General features: G+C 38.4%; 1 non-coding gene across 1 annotated transcript; it reads left to right on the top strand.

The window, feature by feature from the left end:
• The first annotated feature begins 13,010 nt into the window (after positions 1–13,010).
• LOC122290577 lies at positions 13,011–13,118 on the top strand. Its single transcript, XR_006236440.1, has one exon. It is a non-coding gene; the product is annotated as a small nucleolar RNA R71 (small nucleolar RNA).
• Positions 13,119–14,255: the final 1,137 nt, after the last annotated feature.

Genomic DNA, 14,255 nt, shown 5'->3' with positions numbered 1-14,255 from the left:
CAAACACACATTAACTAGCAATCGAGAGAAGCCTTGATGATTTTCAAGCTTTTGTTGTGCCTTACGTTAACAACAAAACAAGAGCAAGAGCCGCAATCTATTTTCAATTTAAATCTGACTAGTAATATAGTGAAATCAACAATCAATCACAAAATATTGCATCAAACTAGAACCCAAAATAAATTAAGTCTCATTCTACAACCCAAGTTTCAGAAATTAGCTACACATGATATTTCTAGCAACAAAAATTAATCTAAGCAAAGCCATAAAAAAAATCTATGAGAAGAAATAAAAATAAATAAATAAAACTACAAGCTCCACGCTGACTCAACTAAGAACTTAGGAAAGAAAACTGGGCAACTAAAAAAAATAATAAAACTGAAAATGAGTCCTCTAAAATAACAACTGAAAAAACACTACAACGTAAAGCAAAAAAAAAATGAAACCAGCGCCGCAAGGCCACCGACTCCCTACCCAAACAAAAACAAAAAAAACTGCATCCAAAATGAAAATGCCAGCCGTCTCCCCTGCGTCTCTAAAGGAACGAAAATGTGAAAAAAAGAAAACAGCCAAAAGAACAATGAAACCCGAGAGAGAGAGAGGGCCTTCCGTCCGAAATGTAAAAGAAAAATTCAAAGCAATAATATACTCCCAGCCGAACAATGATCTGAACTAAGAACAAATAAAAAAAATGAATCCGACTCCTCAAATTAAAAGCTGCCAACGTAAACGAAAATGTAAGAAAAGTGAAAGTAAAATAAATTCCAGCAGTCCTTTTGGTTTGTAACGAAAAAGATGAGTCCCAAAAAAAAGAGCTCTCCGTCGACCCTCTAAGTCTACCCCCAAACGAAAAGAGTAACTAAAGCTAAAAATCTCCCCAGGTTTGTAAACTCAAGCCTGAAAACTAAAAGCAGAAAAAGAAAACAAATAACCAGCAGATTGAACGGTAGAAGAAGCTGTCGAGCAAGAGACAGAGTTCTGTCCCAGCCAAAACAGAAAATGAAGCAAAAAAAAAAAAAAAATAGAGAGTTCCGTCTGCAACGTAAAAAAATGAATACAAGAAAATAAATTCAAGCCGCCTAGTTCATGAGGTCTCAAAGTAAAAGCAATACAATAAATGAAAACCAGCCGACCTTGAGGTCTAGTGTCTGTAGCTCTAGCATAAATGAAAAGAACAAAAAGAACAAGAAGAAAAACTAAAGCTGCCCTGCGTCCGAAAACTAACAACTCCAAACTAAGCTACTGAACTGTCCGAATGAATGACAAGCTCCAGCCGAATAAAAACAAGTTGAAAAGTAAAGAGCCCGTCTGTCTATGCGTGATCCCATGTGATCTCCTGCTGTTGCACGTTCAGCTATCCGGAAGGAAGAATAATTCTGCTGCTGTTGCACGTTCAGCTATCTGGAAAGAAAGAGAGAAATAATTCTGCTGCTGTCCGAGTGTCTGCAACGTGCTGCCTCATAGATGCCAGCGTGATCTTCTGTCAAAGTTGAGGGCCAGCTGTTCTGCTGACCTGCATGTGTATGGTTCTGTTTTTGGTCCAGCACATGATTCTGTTGCTTTCTTGCGTGCTGTCTGCTGTGTTTGTTGATTTGTTTCCCTTCCATCCGTGAGTTTCAGCATCCTACCATGTTCAGCAAAGTAAAGAGAGAATTTGTCGCCCAACCATGTGCTTGGTTCTGCTGCTTTCCAACGAAATCTGAGTGTGTGCTGTCCGTCCGTGTGAGTTTCCTTGCTACAGGTTTATTGCATGTGTGAGCTGCTGTGGTCCCAAGTTTTCTGCATGTGTGAGCTGGTCCCACGTTGTCTGCATGTGTGAGCTTCAGTTCTCACTCTTTGGGCTTTTCTCGATTCTTCCATTTCTCTTCCAAAACTTTCCTGTTATAAGAGGAATAAAATTGAAATATTTATTTTCATGTGAAATAATTGCATTATAAATCTTCAAAAGCACTAAGAATATCAGAATTATCAATTGACTCAAGTATTATGATCTATTGCATAATTAAGTACTTAAATCATTTTTTTATTAAACAATTTATTCACTTAAATAACTTAATCATGCAGTTTTAACGCTTCATCACACCCCCCAACTAGCTTTTTGCTAGACTCTAGCAAATAAAGTGAATGAATTCATGCGAAAGTGAGATTTCCAACTACAATTTCAAAAGAAGTTCGAGAATCACATGCCATGAAATAGACTTGTTGAGTTTAAGAACACTGGAGATAGATTAATCTGAATTTTGTATCAACTAAGAGATTTATACACAATTTAGTTAATCAACCAAGGGAATTAAATGTAACAAAGCTTGCTTTCTTTCAAGTGCATGGAAATGGGGTTAGAATTCCAAGATCGACTACCAAGAGACATTAACAGTTTTAATCACAACAACCAATCTGAGAAAACCACATGGTCTTACTCTAATTCAAAACCATTGTAGTGGCGGCTTTCACGCTATTACACTTTGAAAGACGCCTACTTGTTTTTTTTTTTTTTTTGTAAGGACCCCGGTAATAGGCAGCCTTTTCCACTACAAAGATGTAATTTATGTTTTTAGATTTCCTAGTGGGGGAATTGGACCTATGAATGTGCGCCTACCCACACTTTCACAAGTCAACCCTTACCACTAGTCTACCTAAAGGATTCTTCTTCTTTTTTTATTTTTTTTTATTTTTGATCCCTGGCTTGTCCCTTTTCTCATTTAATTCATTTCAAATTTCTTCCTAAGCCATTAGGTTATGGTTCATTAGAGTCTCAAACAATTGAAGTGTAAATCAACCAACAATGACTCAATGTAATCTTTCTAGGCCTTCCGGGTATTTGTTGTGTGTGTTTTAGCAAAACTTTTAACATCTTTCCCTTGGTTTAACAACTAAATAAAATGGATAGGTCTCTCTTTTAACATATACTCATATTTGCACTACATTCCACATGTTCCATGACCTCAACAAATCTTTTTCTTTTTTTTTTCTTTTTTTTTTTGAATCACTTTCCAGTGTGTAAACTTCAAGAATGAGGGATTTAATCTGCTTTCAACTCATTACTAACACTCCCCCAAAGTGGACCAAAATATGTCTAAGGCATGCAAATAGAGAAATAAATTCTCTTCCACCCCCAACTAGATTGCAGCATTATCCTCAATGATGCAAGAGTAACGAAAGAATTTACACAAAGAGAGTAGTTAAGGGGCAAAACAACTAAAAGAAGAACCGAAAATTCAAAGAAAAACTGAAGGAAAGAGGAAAAGGAAGCACCTAGATAGCTTTGAAAGGAATGCAGCCAAAATAAAAGATAAAAACTGAAGAACAAAAGAAGACAATGAAAAGAAATGGATAGATCAAGAACCATCAATTAGGATCAAGCAAATGTAGAGTAGATTCCTCAGGTACAAAGTTAGAAATAAAAGGCTTGAGCCTTTGACCATTAACCTTAAAAATGTTACCATTGAGAGGATTCATTATCTCTATAGCACCATGAGGAAAAACAGTTTGTACCACATAAGGCCCACTCCATCGAGACCTTAACTTACCAGGGAACAAGTGTAACAGACAGTTGTACAATAACACTTTTTTATTAGACTCAAAAGTCTTACGTTGGATGTGTTTGTCATGGAAGTTCTTCATTCTTTCTTTGGACAACTTAGAGTTGTTGTAGGCATCCATCCTAAACTCATCCAACTCAGACAACTGTAATTTTCTCACACAACTAGCTTTATCAATGTTAAAATTGCATTGCTTAATGGCCCAATACGCTCTATGTTCCAACTCTACAGGCAAATGGCAAGCCTTACCATACACTAGTCTATATGGAGACATGCCCAAAATGGTTTTAAATGCTGTTCTATAAGCCCACAAGGTATCAGACAATCTCAAAGACCAATCCTTCCTGTTTGGGCTAACTGTTTTTTCAAGAATGTTTTTAATCTCCCTATTTGCTAGTTCAGCTTGTCCATTGGTTTGAGGATGATAGGGAGTAGAGATTTTGTGATGGATACCATATTTCTTCATTAAGGCCGAGAAATGCTTGTTAGAAAAGTGGGCGCCATTATCACTGATTATGGATTTAGGCATGCCAAACCTTGCAAAAATGTTTTCCTTCAAAAATTTTAAAACAACTTGATGATCATTAGATTTGCAAGGGACTGCCTCAACCCACTTAGAAACATAGTCAACAGCAAGCAAAATGTATAAATAGCCATAAGAAGAAGGAAATGGTCCCATAAAATCTATCCCCCAACAATCAAAAATTTCAATCACTAGTATGGGTTGCATAGGCATCATATTTTTTCTAGTGATTCCTCCTAATTTCTGACAAGATTCACAAGTTTTACAAAAACTAAAGGCATCCTTGAACATGGTTGGCCAATAAAATCCGCTTTGAAGAATTTTGGCCACTGTTTTGTGGGCTGAAAAATGCCCACCACAAGCTTCCGTATGGCAAAAATTTAAGACACCAGAAATTTCATCATTGGGCACACACTTCCTAATGATTTGATCTGAACAATACTTGAAAAGGTAAGGATCATCATAAAAGAACGATCTCACCTCATGCATGAATTTCCGTATATCTTGAACGCTCCAATGAGGTGGTGTTTGTCCTGTCACCAAGAAATTTACTATATCAGCAAACCAAGGCAAATTTTCAACTAACATAAGATGTTCATCAGGAAAAGAATCAAGAACAGGTGTCAGTTGTTCAGTTTCAGCAACTGTGAGCCTAGACAAATGGTCGGCTACCACATTCTCTACTCCTTTCTTGTCCTTGATGATAATATTAAACTCCTGGAGTAAAAGTATCCATCTAATCAACCTTGGTTTTGCATCTTTCTTTGTCAATAAATACTTGAGAGCTGCATGGTCAGTAAAGATGACTATAGGAGAACCAATAATATATGCACGGAACTTCTCTAAAGCAAATACCACAGCAAGTAATTCTTTTTCAGTAGTAGAATAATTTTTTTGAGCAAAATTTAAAGTTTTACTTGCATAGTAAATGACATAAGGAAGTTTGTTCCTACGCTGTCCAAGAACAGCTCCTATAGCAAAATCACTTGCATCACACATGATTTCAAAAGAAAGTGACCAATTAGGAGGTTGAAGAATAGGAGAAGTGGTTAGCAAAGTTTTAAGCCGACAAAAAGCTTCTTGACACTCAAGTGTCCAATCAAATTTTACATCATTCATCAATAGCTTACATAGAGGCTTAGAAGTAGAGCTAAAGTCTTTGATAAATCTCCTATAAAAACCCGCATGCCCAAGAAAAGATCTAATGTCTTTTATTGACTTAGGTGTAGGAAGTTTAGAAATCAACTCAATTTTTGCTCTATCTACTTCAAGTCCTCTAGATGAAACAATATGTCCCAGAACAATGCCCTGTTGTACCATGAAATGACACTTCTCCCAATTAAGTAGCAATTGCTTCTCTTCACACCTGGCCAAAACAGCTTGTAAATTGGTTAAACAACTCTCAAATGAATCACCAAATACAGAAAAATCATCCATAAACACTTCTAGGGTGTTCTCTATCATGTCACTAAAAATGCTAAGCATGCATCTTTGAAAAGTTGTTGGTGCATTGCATAAACCAAAAAGCATTCTCCTGAAAGCAAAAATACCAAAAGGACAAATAAAGGTGGTCTTTTCTTGATCCTCTGGTGCTATTTCTAATTAATAGTAACTGGAGAATCCATCTAAGAAACAATAAAAAGCATGTCCAGCAACTTTTTCTAACACTTGATCAAGAAAAGGCAAAGGAAAATGATCTTTCCTAGTGGCGGCATTTAACTTCCTATAATCTATACACATGCGCCAACCAGTAGGAATTCTAGTAGGAATTGATTCATTTTGCTCATTTTTAACAATGGTAAGCCCAGAATTTTTTGGAACTACATGAATGGGACTTACCCACTTGCTATCCGAAATGAGGTAAATGATACCCACATCAAGCAATTTCAGCACCCCATCTTTAACCACTTCCTTCATTGTGGGATTCAACCTTCTTTGCATTTCCCTAGAAGGCTTTGCATCATCTTCTAAATAAATCCTATGGGTACACTCCAAGGGACTTATACCTTTTATATCAGCCATTGTCCAACCAATAGATTTTTTATGCTTCTTAAGCACATCTAGCAATTTATCTTCTTGTTCACTAGTTAAGTGGGAAGAAATTACCACAGGGAAGGTGCTTTGTGGTCCTAAGAAAGCATACTTTAACTCCAATGGAAGAGGTTTGAAGTCCAAAGTTGGGGATTGCTCCTTCGAAGGCTTGAGGGTTGATGTCAATGGTAGAAGTTGCTCAAATTTTGGCCTCCATGGTGGTGTAACTTGCTGACCTATTGAGGAAACAAGAGATGAGTTATTAACATTATCAAATATTTTCAAATCTTCTTCAAATTCCTCTAAAGAATCAATAAGTTGAAAGTAATATGCAGAATTTTCATCAATGAAATTTTCCAACAAATTCACTTCATGAACTTCTTCAACTTCTTGCGGTTGCCTGCAAAGATTAAAAATATTTAGCTCCAAGGTCATATTTCCAAAACTCAACTTTAAAACTCCACTTCTACAATTTATGAGTGCATTAGAAGTAGCCAAGAAGGGTCTTCCTAAGATAACAGGTACTTGGAAAGTAGAATGATTAGTCAATTACATGTCGAGTACGACAAAGTCTACTGGATAGTAGAATTTGTCTACTTGAACCAAAACATCTTCCACAACACCCCTAGGAATCTTAATAGACCTATCAGCCAACTGCAATGTGATAGAAATAGATTTCAACTCACCCAATCCAAGCTGAACATAAACATTATAAGGCAATAAGTTCACACTTGAACCTAAGTCTAATAATGCTTGGCCTATTTTTGTAACGCCCGTCCTTGTGGTGGGTCCTTTTTCATATCGATTTTGATAAAAACCGACAGGAATTACGATTCCTTTTCAATCTCTTTTCCATACATACCAGGATACAAAAGACTCCATGTTATAAATAAAATCTCATTTTTTTCTTAATTAAAACTTTCAGCGGAAAACATTACATTACATAATTAAAGCTTTTAATGTGAAACATCTTGCCTAGGCCTTCGTGCTCTTCCCCTTGGGCTGTGCCTGTTCTGACCTGTCATGCTCATCTTATGCCTGGGAGGGCACACATAAAAACTAAAATGAGTCGATGACTCGTAAGCATTACTTCATACAGTCAAAATATAATAACATAGTTTTTCAGTCATGCAGTTATCATTCCATACATACATATCTTACGTAGCATGCATACGTCTTTCTTTTCGTTTGAAAATGTTTTGAGGTGGGGTTTTTATTTAAAACATGATTTCTTCTTTAAAACAGTTCCCCACGCATCGCTGCCTTCGTTACTTAAAGAATTTTTTTCATGCATTTATATTTCTACGTACATTCATGCATACATACGTTCATTAAATCATCTTTTCTTACTTACGTACATTCATGCATTCGGTCCATTTATTCATACATACATACATGCATCCATTCTTAACATGCAATCGTTCATTCTTATCACTTTCATGTGGTCGTTGCACACTGTTACGCCCCGTGCGCTGGGGTTAGCGGTCTTTTGGACCTGATTCCGCCCATGGCCGCGGGTTGGGAATCTATTCAGTCAGGGTGCAGCACTGGGTGCACTACCAGTTCTACTTACCCGGCATTGCAATCTACCCATTTCTTTGATATCATTTCCAGTCCAGTCCATGTGGCCATTACGTATTTTCATACATCATACATTCAATCCGTTCATTTCTTTACAGTCTTTTCCTTTTTATTCGTATCGTTTAAAGCATAATTTTCTTTATTTTTCATAAAAGTTGCTTTAAGAGAAGTTTCTTTAAGAGGAAACTGATTTTCTTTCTTTTCCATTAAAGTTGTTTTTAAAAAGAGTTATTTTATTTTAGAAAATATAGTTTTCTCTCTTTATCAATCCTTACAGTCCTTAACAGTTATAACGTCTTTTAAAGCTTCATTTCGTTTCCTTTCATCAATATACATACAATACGTACTACTTATAGCATCCATTCACATGCATACACGTACATACTTTGGGTGCATAAAAAGGGGCTGCCAAGGAAGGCCGCTACGTACTTATGCTTGAAAACTTACGTTTTATTTTCCTTTTTACAGAAAAGCTTTCGTCTTCTTCTTCATTTTTATAGAGAAAACTCTAGAAGAGTATGAACGTAACACTTACCTGGACTTCATGCCATACTCAATTCATGCAGTCCATTCATGTGCGTGTCAGATGGCAACCTACATGCATACACATAACTTTATGTCATCATCTATCTAATGCATAAGTAACTATTTTAGAAAATAGAACTATGCTTTGCTTGAAACATTCTCTATCCATCCCTGGACTCTTACGTACTATTTACTATGCTAAAACTTTCGGGGTCTTATTCCTTAAAGTGAACCTCTGTGATTCACCTTAGGTTAAGACACTAAGATCTCTGTCTCGTTCTTCTATTTACACAATCCAACGCATGATTCTGACATACAGAGCCATGCGTCCCAACCTTAAACTATATACTCTTCACTACTTTCACGTATCCTAGCCCACGCTACATCCTTATTTCCATCCATTCAGGCTACATGAAGTCAGCCAATTCTCTGGCTAAAATACCATGTAACCATGATCAGGACAGATTACTCATTACATATGAAAAATCTGTTTGATACACTTGTCTTGCCAGAGACACATGTATCTCATCCCCTTTTATCACCTAAGAGCAACTTATAATTCCAATAAACGCCTGCTTGTATAAACAAGCTCCAAACTCCAATACCAACTTGTTAAGACCCGGTCGATAGGACTTTTCCTACTTCCCGGCTCTTTATAAGTTCATCCCAACACTTAATGGGAGAGGATTGCATCCATAAATGCACCTCTGTCACGTCACGTAATTCGAGATAAATCCCGAGTCACATCACGATACCCATCATGCTTCCGCTGCACGCTCTGATACTTCTCCATCACTTCCTTATACTCTTAGTCACAAGTCAGTCTCAAGGCAATACCCGTTACCTTGGACTATAGGACACATCACTACTGCTTCGGGACACTGTTACACAGTTCCCGCCACTTGACAAGAGGACTGCATCCACAAATGTGCCTCTGTCACATTATGCAGCTCAAGACAGAATCTCGAGTTACAATACGGGGCCCATTGTGCTTCTGTTGCACTCTCTGATACCTTTTCACCACTTCCATATACCTTTAGCCATAGTCAACCACAAGGTAAATCTCGTCACCCCGGACTATAGGCTATGTCACCATTGTTTCGGGATACTGTTACACAGTTCCCGATACTAGACCATACACTCCACACTTCTCTGCTACGTCATCCAACCCTTCGTGACACGCCATCCAGTGTATCACGACCTCGTATAGAGTACACTCACGTAAACTCTCTTCCATCCACACTATGACAACATCACTACAATACACGCCTCACGGTGCATCGCTACGCGACACGGAGTACGCGCCACGCGTACTCCTTTCGTTACAACACTCATCATCACGATGCACATCACACGGTGCATCGCCATACAACACGGAGTACACTCCACGTGCACTCCCTTTCTTCTACGCCACACATCACTACAGCACACGTCACACGACGCGTCGCTGCATTACACAGAGTACGCTTCACGCATACTCTCTTCACACTACACGCCGTATCACATCTGTGGCATCCATCTCACGCCCATACTTCACAACATAGTCCATAATGCTACACAATCAAGCCCAACACTTCACAACTACACTTCGCTTCACAACTACGCAACGAACTCCATAAATACTAACTACACAGTCTACGATCCAACCAATCAACTACTTTAAACATAAATAACTAGAGATAGAGGGTTATACCATCGACGGGCTAACCCGTGCGTCGCTCGCTGCGCGTCACGATTAAGCGTCGGAGGAGCGTACGTGGCGGTAACACCACGTACGGTGGCTGTCCACCACGTAAAGTGGCGGTTCAGGCTTGAGGATAGCTAGTCGTGGCCTTGGAAAGGCTCATGATGGCATCATGGGGGTCAAAGGTGGTGGAGCACGGCGGCATCATGCCGTGAACAGTGAATCCGAATGGTGGGTGTTTACTTGAGGTGGTGGAAGACCATAGAACTTCATGGCAAGCTAGGGAAAGGTAGAGGAACATGTGGTAGAGCTGTGGTGGCGAGGTGGTGGCCATACGGTGGCTCACGGCGGCGGATCGGCCGTTTGAAGCCATTTTTGGCCTTGGAGAGTGAGGGAGAGTGAGAGCTCTACATAGCTCCGTTGGCCATGAAATTTCTTGGGGAAGTTCGTGGTGATGAGAGAACAAGGTGGTGGTGGTGAAACACCATGGGTGGCCGTGTACGGTGGTGCACGGCGGTGCAACCGAACGTGTGTGTGTGAAGACCCATCGGAGAAAGAGTGAGAGTTAGGGAGAAAGAAGGACATGGGGAGGAAGCCCTTGACATGGTGGTTCCATTGGTGGTGCTTGGTGGCCGTTTCAACCGTGTATGGTGGTCCAAAGAGGAGGAAAAAGCACTAAGACCCATTTCTTTGGAAGAGAAAAGAGAGAGATCGGGTTGCCGATTTAACTCACCACCGGTGAGGTTGTGGTCGTCGGTGATGGAGGGTCATGCTGGTGTGGGAGGTGGGGCACGGTGGCCGGAGGTGGCTCCGGCTGGGAGCTTCAAACCGTGAAGATGAAATGCATGCACAGTGATGAAGAGGAACGGCTGGACGTGCACGAGGGAGAGAGAAAAGAGAGAAAGAAAAAAAAGAAAAAGAGAAAAGACTGAAGGGAAAGGGTAGGGGCCTGGGTATTTATCTTCAATCCTACGCTTCGGGATCCTCAAAAGGATCTAACGATGAATTAAAACACTGATTTGAAAACGCGTAAGTGTTTTATTTTAAATAAAACACTTTAATAAAACACTAAGAGAAATTAAGATAGAATATTATTTTATAAAATAAGGTTTATAAAATAATATTTTCTTCATCATTATATAAAATGATAAAGTATCATTAATTAATCAAAGTGCATAAAACACTTAAACAAAACACTGAGAGGAATTAAGATAGAATATTATTTTATAAACTAAAGTTTATAAAATAATATTTCTTCATCATTATCTAAATTGATAATGTATCATTAATCACTCAAAGAGGATAAAACCATTTAATTTAAATAAGAGTTTTCAACGTAAAGTTAAACCTCTTAATATTTTAAAACAACTAAAATATCTAATATAAGATATTATCCACAATTATAATATTTTCAGAGCTCATTAAAATATTATAATTGTGCTACATTAAAACAAGCTTATCTAATAATACTGAAAATATCTTCTATAGATATTTTCTGAAAATATCTTCCATAGATATTTTCTATAGATATCTTCCATAGATATTTTCTATAGATATTTTCATAATATTAAAATATTCATAAACTTTAAAATATCTATCTTACTTTGAAATTCGCATAATAACTTTCAGAACACGCCATCGAGATACAACACGTAGGATAAGATTCAACATGTAGATCGAGGCTAGTTAGATAGACTGACTCTCGACACGTAGAGCAAGGCTCAGCACATACACCGAAGTTTGACATATGGATCAAGGCTCGTACGTAAAGAAGAAGAAAGAAGGAGCGGATATTACAATTTTTGAGCTCCCTATCATGCAAGCTATGGTAGGGGATCCTGGGTCCTTGTATTTGGGAGGAGTGTTGGTTTGGATAATAGCACTAACCTGCTCAGTAAGAAAAGCTTTCTTTTGCACATTCAATTTTCTTTTTACAGTACATAAATCCTTCAAAAATTTAGCATAGGTAGGAATCTGTTGAATAGCATCTAACAATGGTATATTAATCCTAACTTGCTTAAAAATTTCAAGAATTTCAGCGTAATGCTTGTCTTTGTGCATAGGGGTTAGCCTTTGAGGAAAAGGTGCAAGTGTAGCGCTTGTGACACTTTCAGATTCCAAAGGATCATGTGCCTTATTTTCAAAAGGAGGTTTAGAAGTGTTACCATTCTTTTCTACCTCTTGAGCTGGAATGTTAATCACCTTACCACTTCTCAAGGTTGTAATAGCCTTGACCTGCTTGACATTTGAATCTCCTGCCACACTTTGAAATTGGTGGTTTTGGCCTTAGGGATTAGGCTGAGATTGTGCAGGGAACTTCCCTTTCTCTTGAGCACTCATGGTTGTAGTCAACCTTGTGACTGACCCTCGAATCTCAGCAATGGCTTGTGAATTTTGACTGTTGATAGCAGCTTGGCTTTGCATGAATTGCTGAAAATTGGTGGACAGCTGCTGGAAGTTGGTGGATAATTGCTGGAAATTGTCTTCAAGGTTCTTTTTCTGAGCTGGGACCATGTGGTTGGCATATTGAGATGGTCCTGAACCTCCTGGGGGTAGTGTAGGGTATAATTTGTGAAGGACCAGTTATGTTGGATGCAGGTAAAGCAGCTTGATCACCTCTCCAACTGAAATTAGGGTGATTTCTCCATCCCGAATTGTAGGTGTTGGAATAAGGACCTGAAAAAGATTTAGCAACCATATTAACAGCATTAGATTGATCCAAAAGAACTACTTTAAAAGCTGGAATGGTTGGGCAATCATTATTTGAATGCCCTTGGCCCTCACAAATATTACAGCTCAAGGTAATTTGAGGTACAACTTGTACTTCATTCACTTTCTTCAGTTCTATGGTTTCTAATTTCTTAGAAATCATAGCCAACCTAGCATTCAAATCATCTACTTCTCTCAGATTATATTTCCCACCCCCTGAAATTGTCCTTGAACTTTCCGACCTATCATGAACATCAGATGTATCCCATGATTGTGCATTTTCAGCTAGATAATCAAAATATTCAAAAGCTTCCTCAGGTTCTTTGTTAAAAAACACTCCATTACACATGGTCTCCACAAATTGTCTCATTTTTGTTGCAACCCCTCATAAAAAAAACTAATGACCCTCCAATTCTCATATCCATGATGAGGACATGCATTTAAAAGGTCTTTGAATCGTTCCCAACAATGATAAAATGTTTCCACATCCTTTTGGCAAAAATTCATGATCTGTCTTTTCAAGGCATTGGTTCTATGCATGGGAATTTTTTTTTTTAAAAATTCAGTTTGCATTTCTTGTCAAGTCCCAATGGATCTTGGTCTTAAGGAATTCAACCATGTCTTAGCCTTGTCTTTTAAAGAAAATAGAAACAGTTTCAATCTTATGACCTCATCAGTGCATGTTCTATCCATGAATGTGGAACACACTTCTTCAAACTCTTTGATATGCAAATAGGGGTTTTCAGATTCCATACCATGAAAGTGTGGTAATAATGGAATCATCCCAAGTTTGAAATTAAAAGCATTTTCATTAATAGGTAAAATGATGCAAGAAGGTGTGCTAGTCCTAACAGGCTGAAGATATTCTCTAAGTGTCCTGTTTGGATTCTCCACTTCCCTATCATGATGCTCATTTTCAGCCATGATGCTATCAGTGTCTGATGATGATTCAACAGAAGATGATGTAGAGCTAAAAGATGTCAATGATTCTGTCCTAAACAGTCGAGATGTATGGTCTCTAGTCCAACCAGTCATACAAATAAGAGCAGATAGTCAAAGACCATGAAAAATAAAAAGATAGAAGGAAAAAAGATTAGATGTCACTCAGGCTGTGAAAAGGTTCACAGCTCCACAAACGTCCTCTCAGCAGTAGAGGAATTGTGACGCCCCCAAATCCCCACGCCCGAACACGGGGAAATCGAGACGTCCGGATGGTGACAACCCGGGTCACCATCCTATCGACGGGTGCCAAGTGTGTGCAAAGGCAACAAATGTGCACGAAATAACACGCAGCGGATAACGAAAGTCATAACTAAGTACCAAAATTTTTCTTAACGTAATACAAGCTGTTTAAAACGTACATAGATAAAATATTACAAAAACACAAATACAGTTTTAAACAAATATAAAACATAGCATCAGCAACCCGGTGGAGCCGCATCCTCGGGCTCAGCCTCCTCCTCTTCGTCCTCTAACTCTGCACCAAAAGCTACGGAACCAAGAATGGTACCGCAGGTAAGCAAAACCCAAACACTACCAGATAAAAACACATAAAACTCAAACAAGATGCATGAAACATGCCCAATGCACAAAGCCCATAAAACACAAGTTTTCCACACACGCCAAAAAAACCCATTTGGCCCCAAAAACACACAACCTTTCC

Source organism: Carya illinoinensis, chromosome 12 (genome assembly GCF_018687715.1).
Source record: "Carya illinoinensis cultivar Pawnee chromosome 12, C.illinoinensisPawnee_v1, whole genome shotgun sequence".
In the NCBI taxonomy this organism is placed as follows: Eukaryota; Viridiplantae; Streptophyta; class Magnoliopsida; order Fagales; family Juglandaceae; genus Carya; species Carya illinoinensis.
The sequence above is the reverse complement of the archived record's forward strand: the minus strand, read 5'-3'. Positions and strand labels throughout refer to the sequence as shown.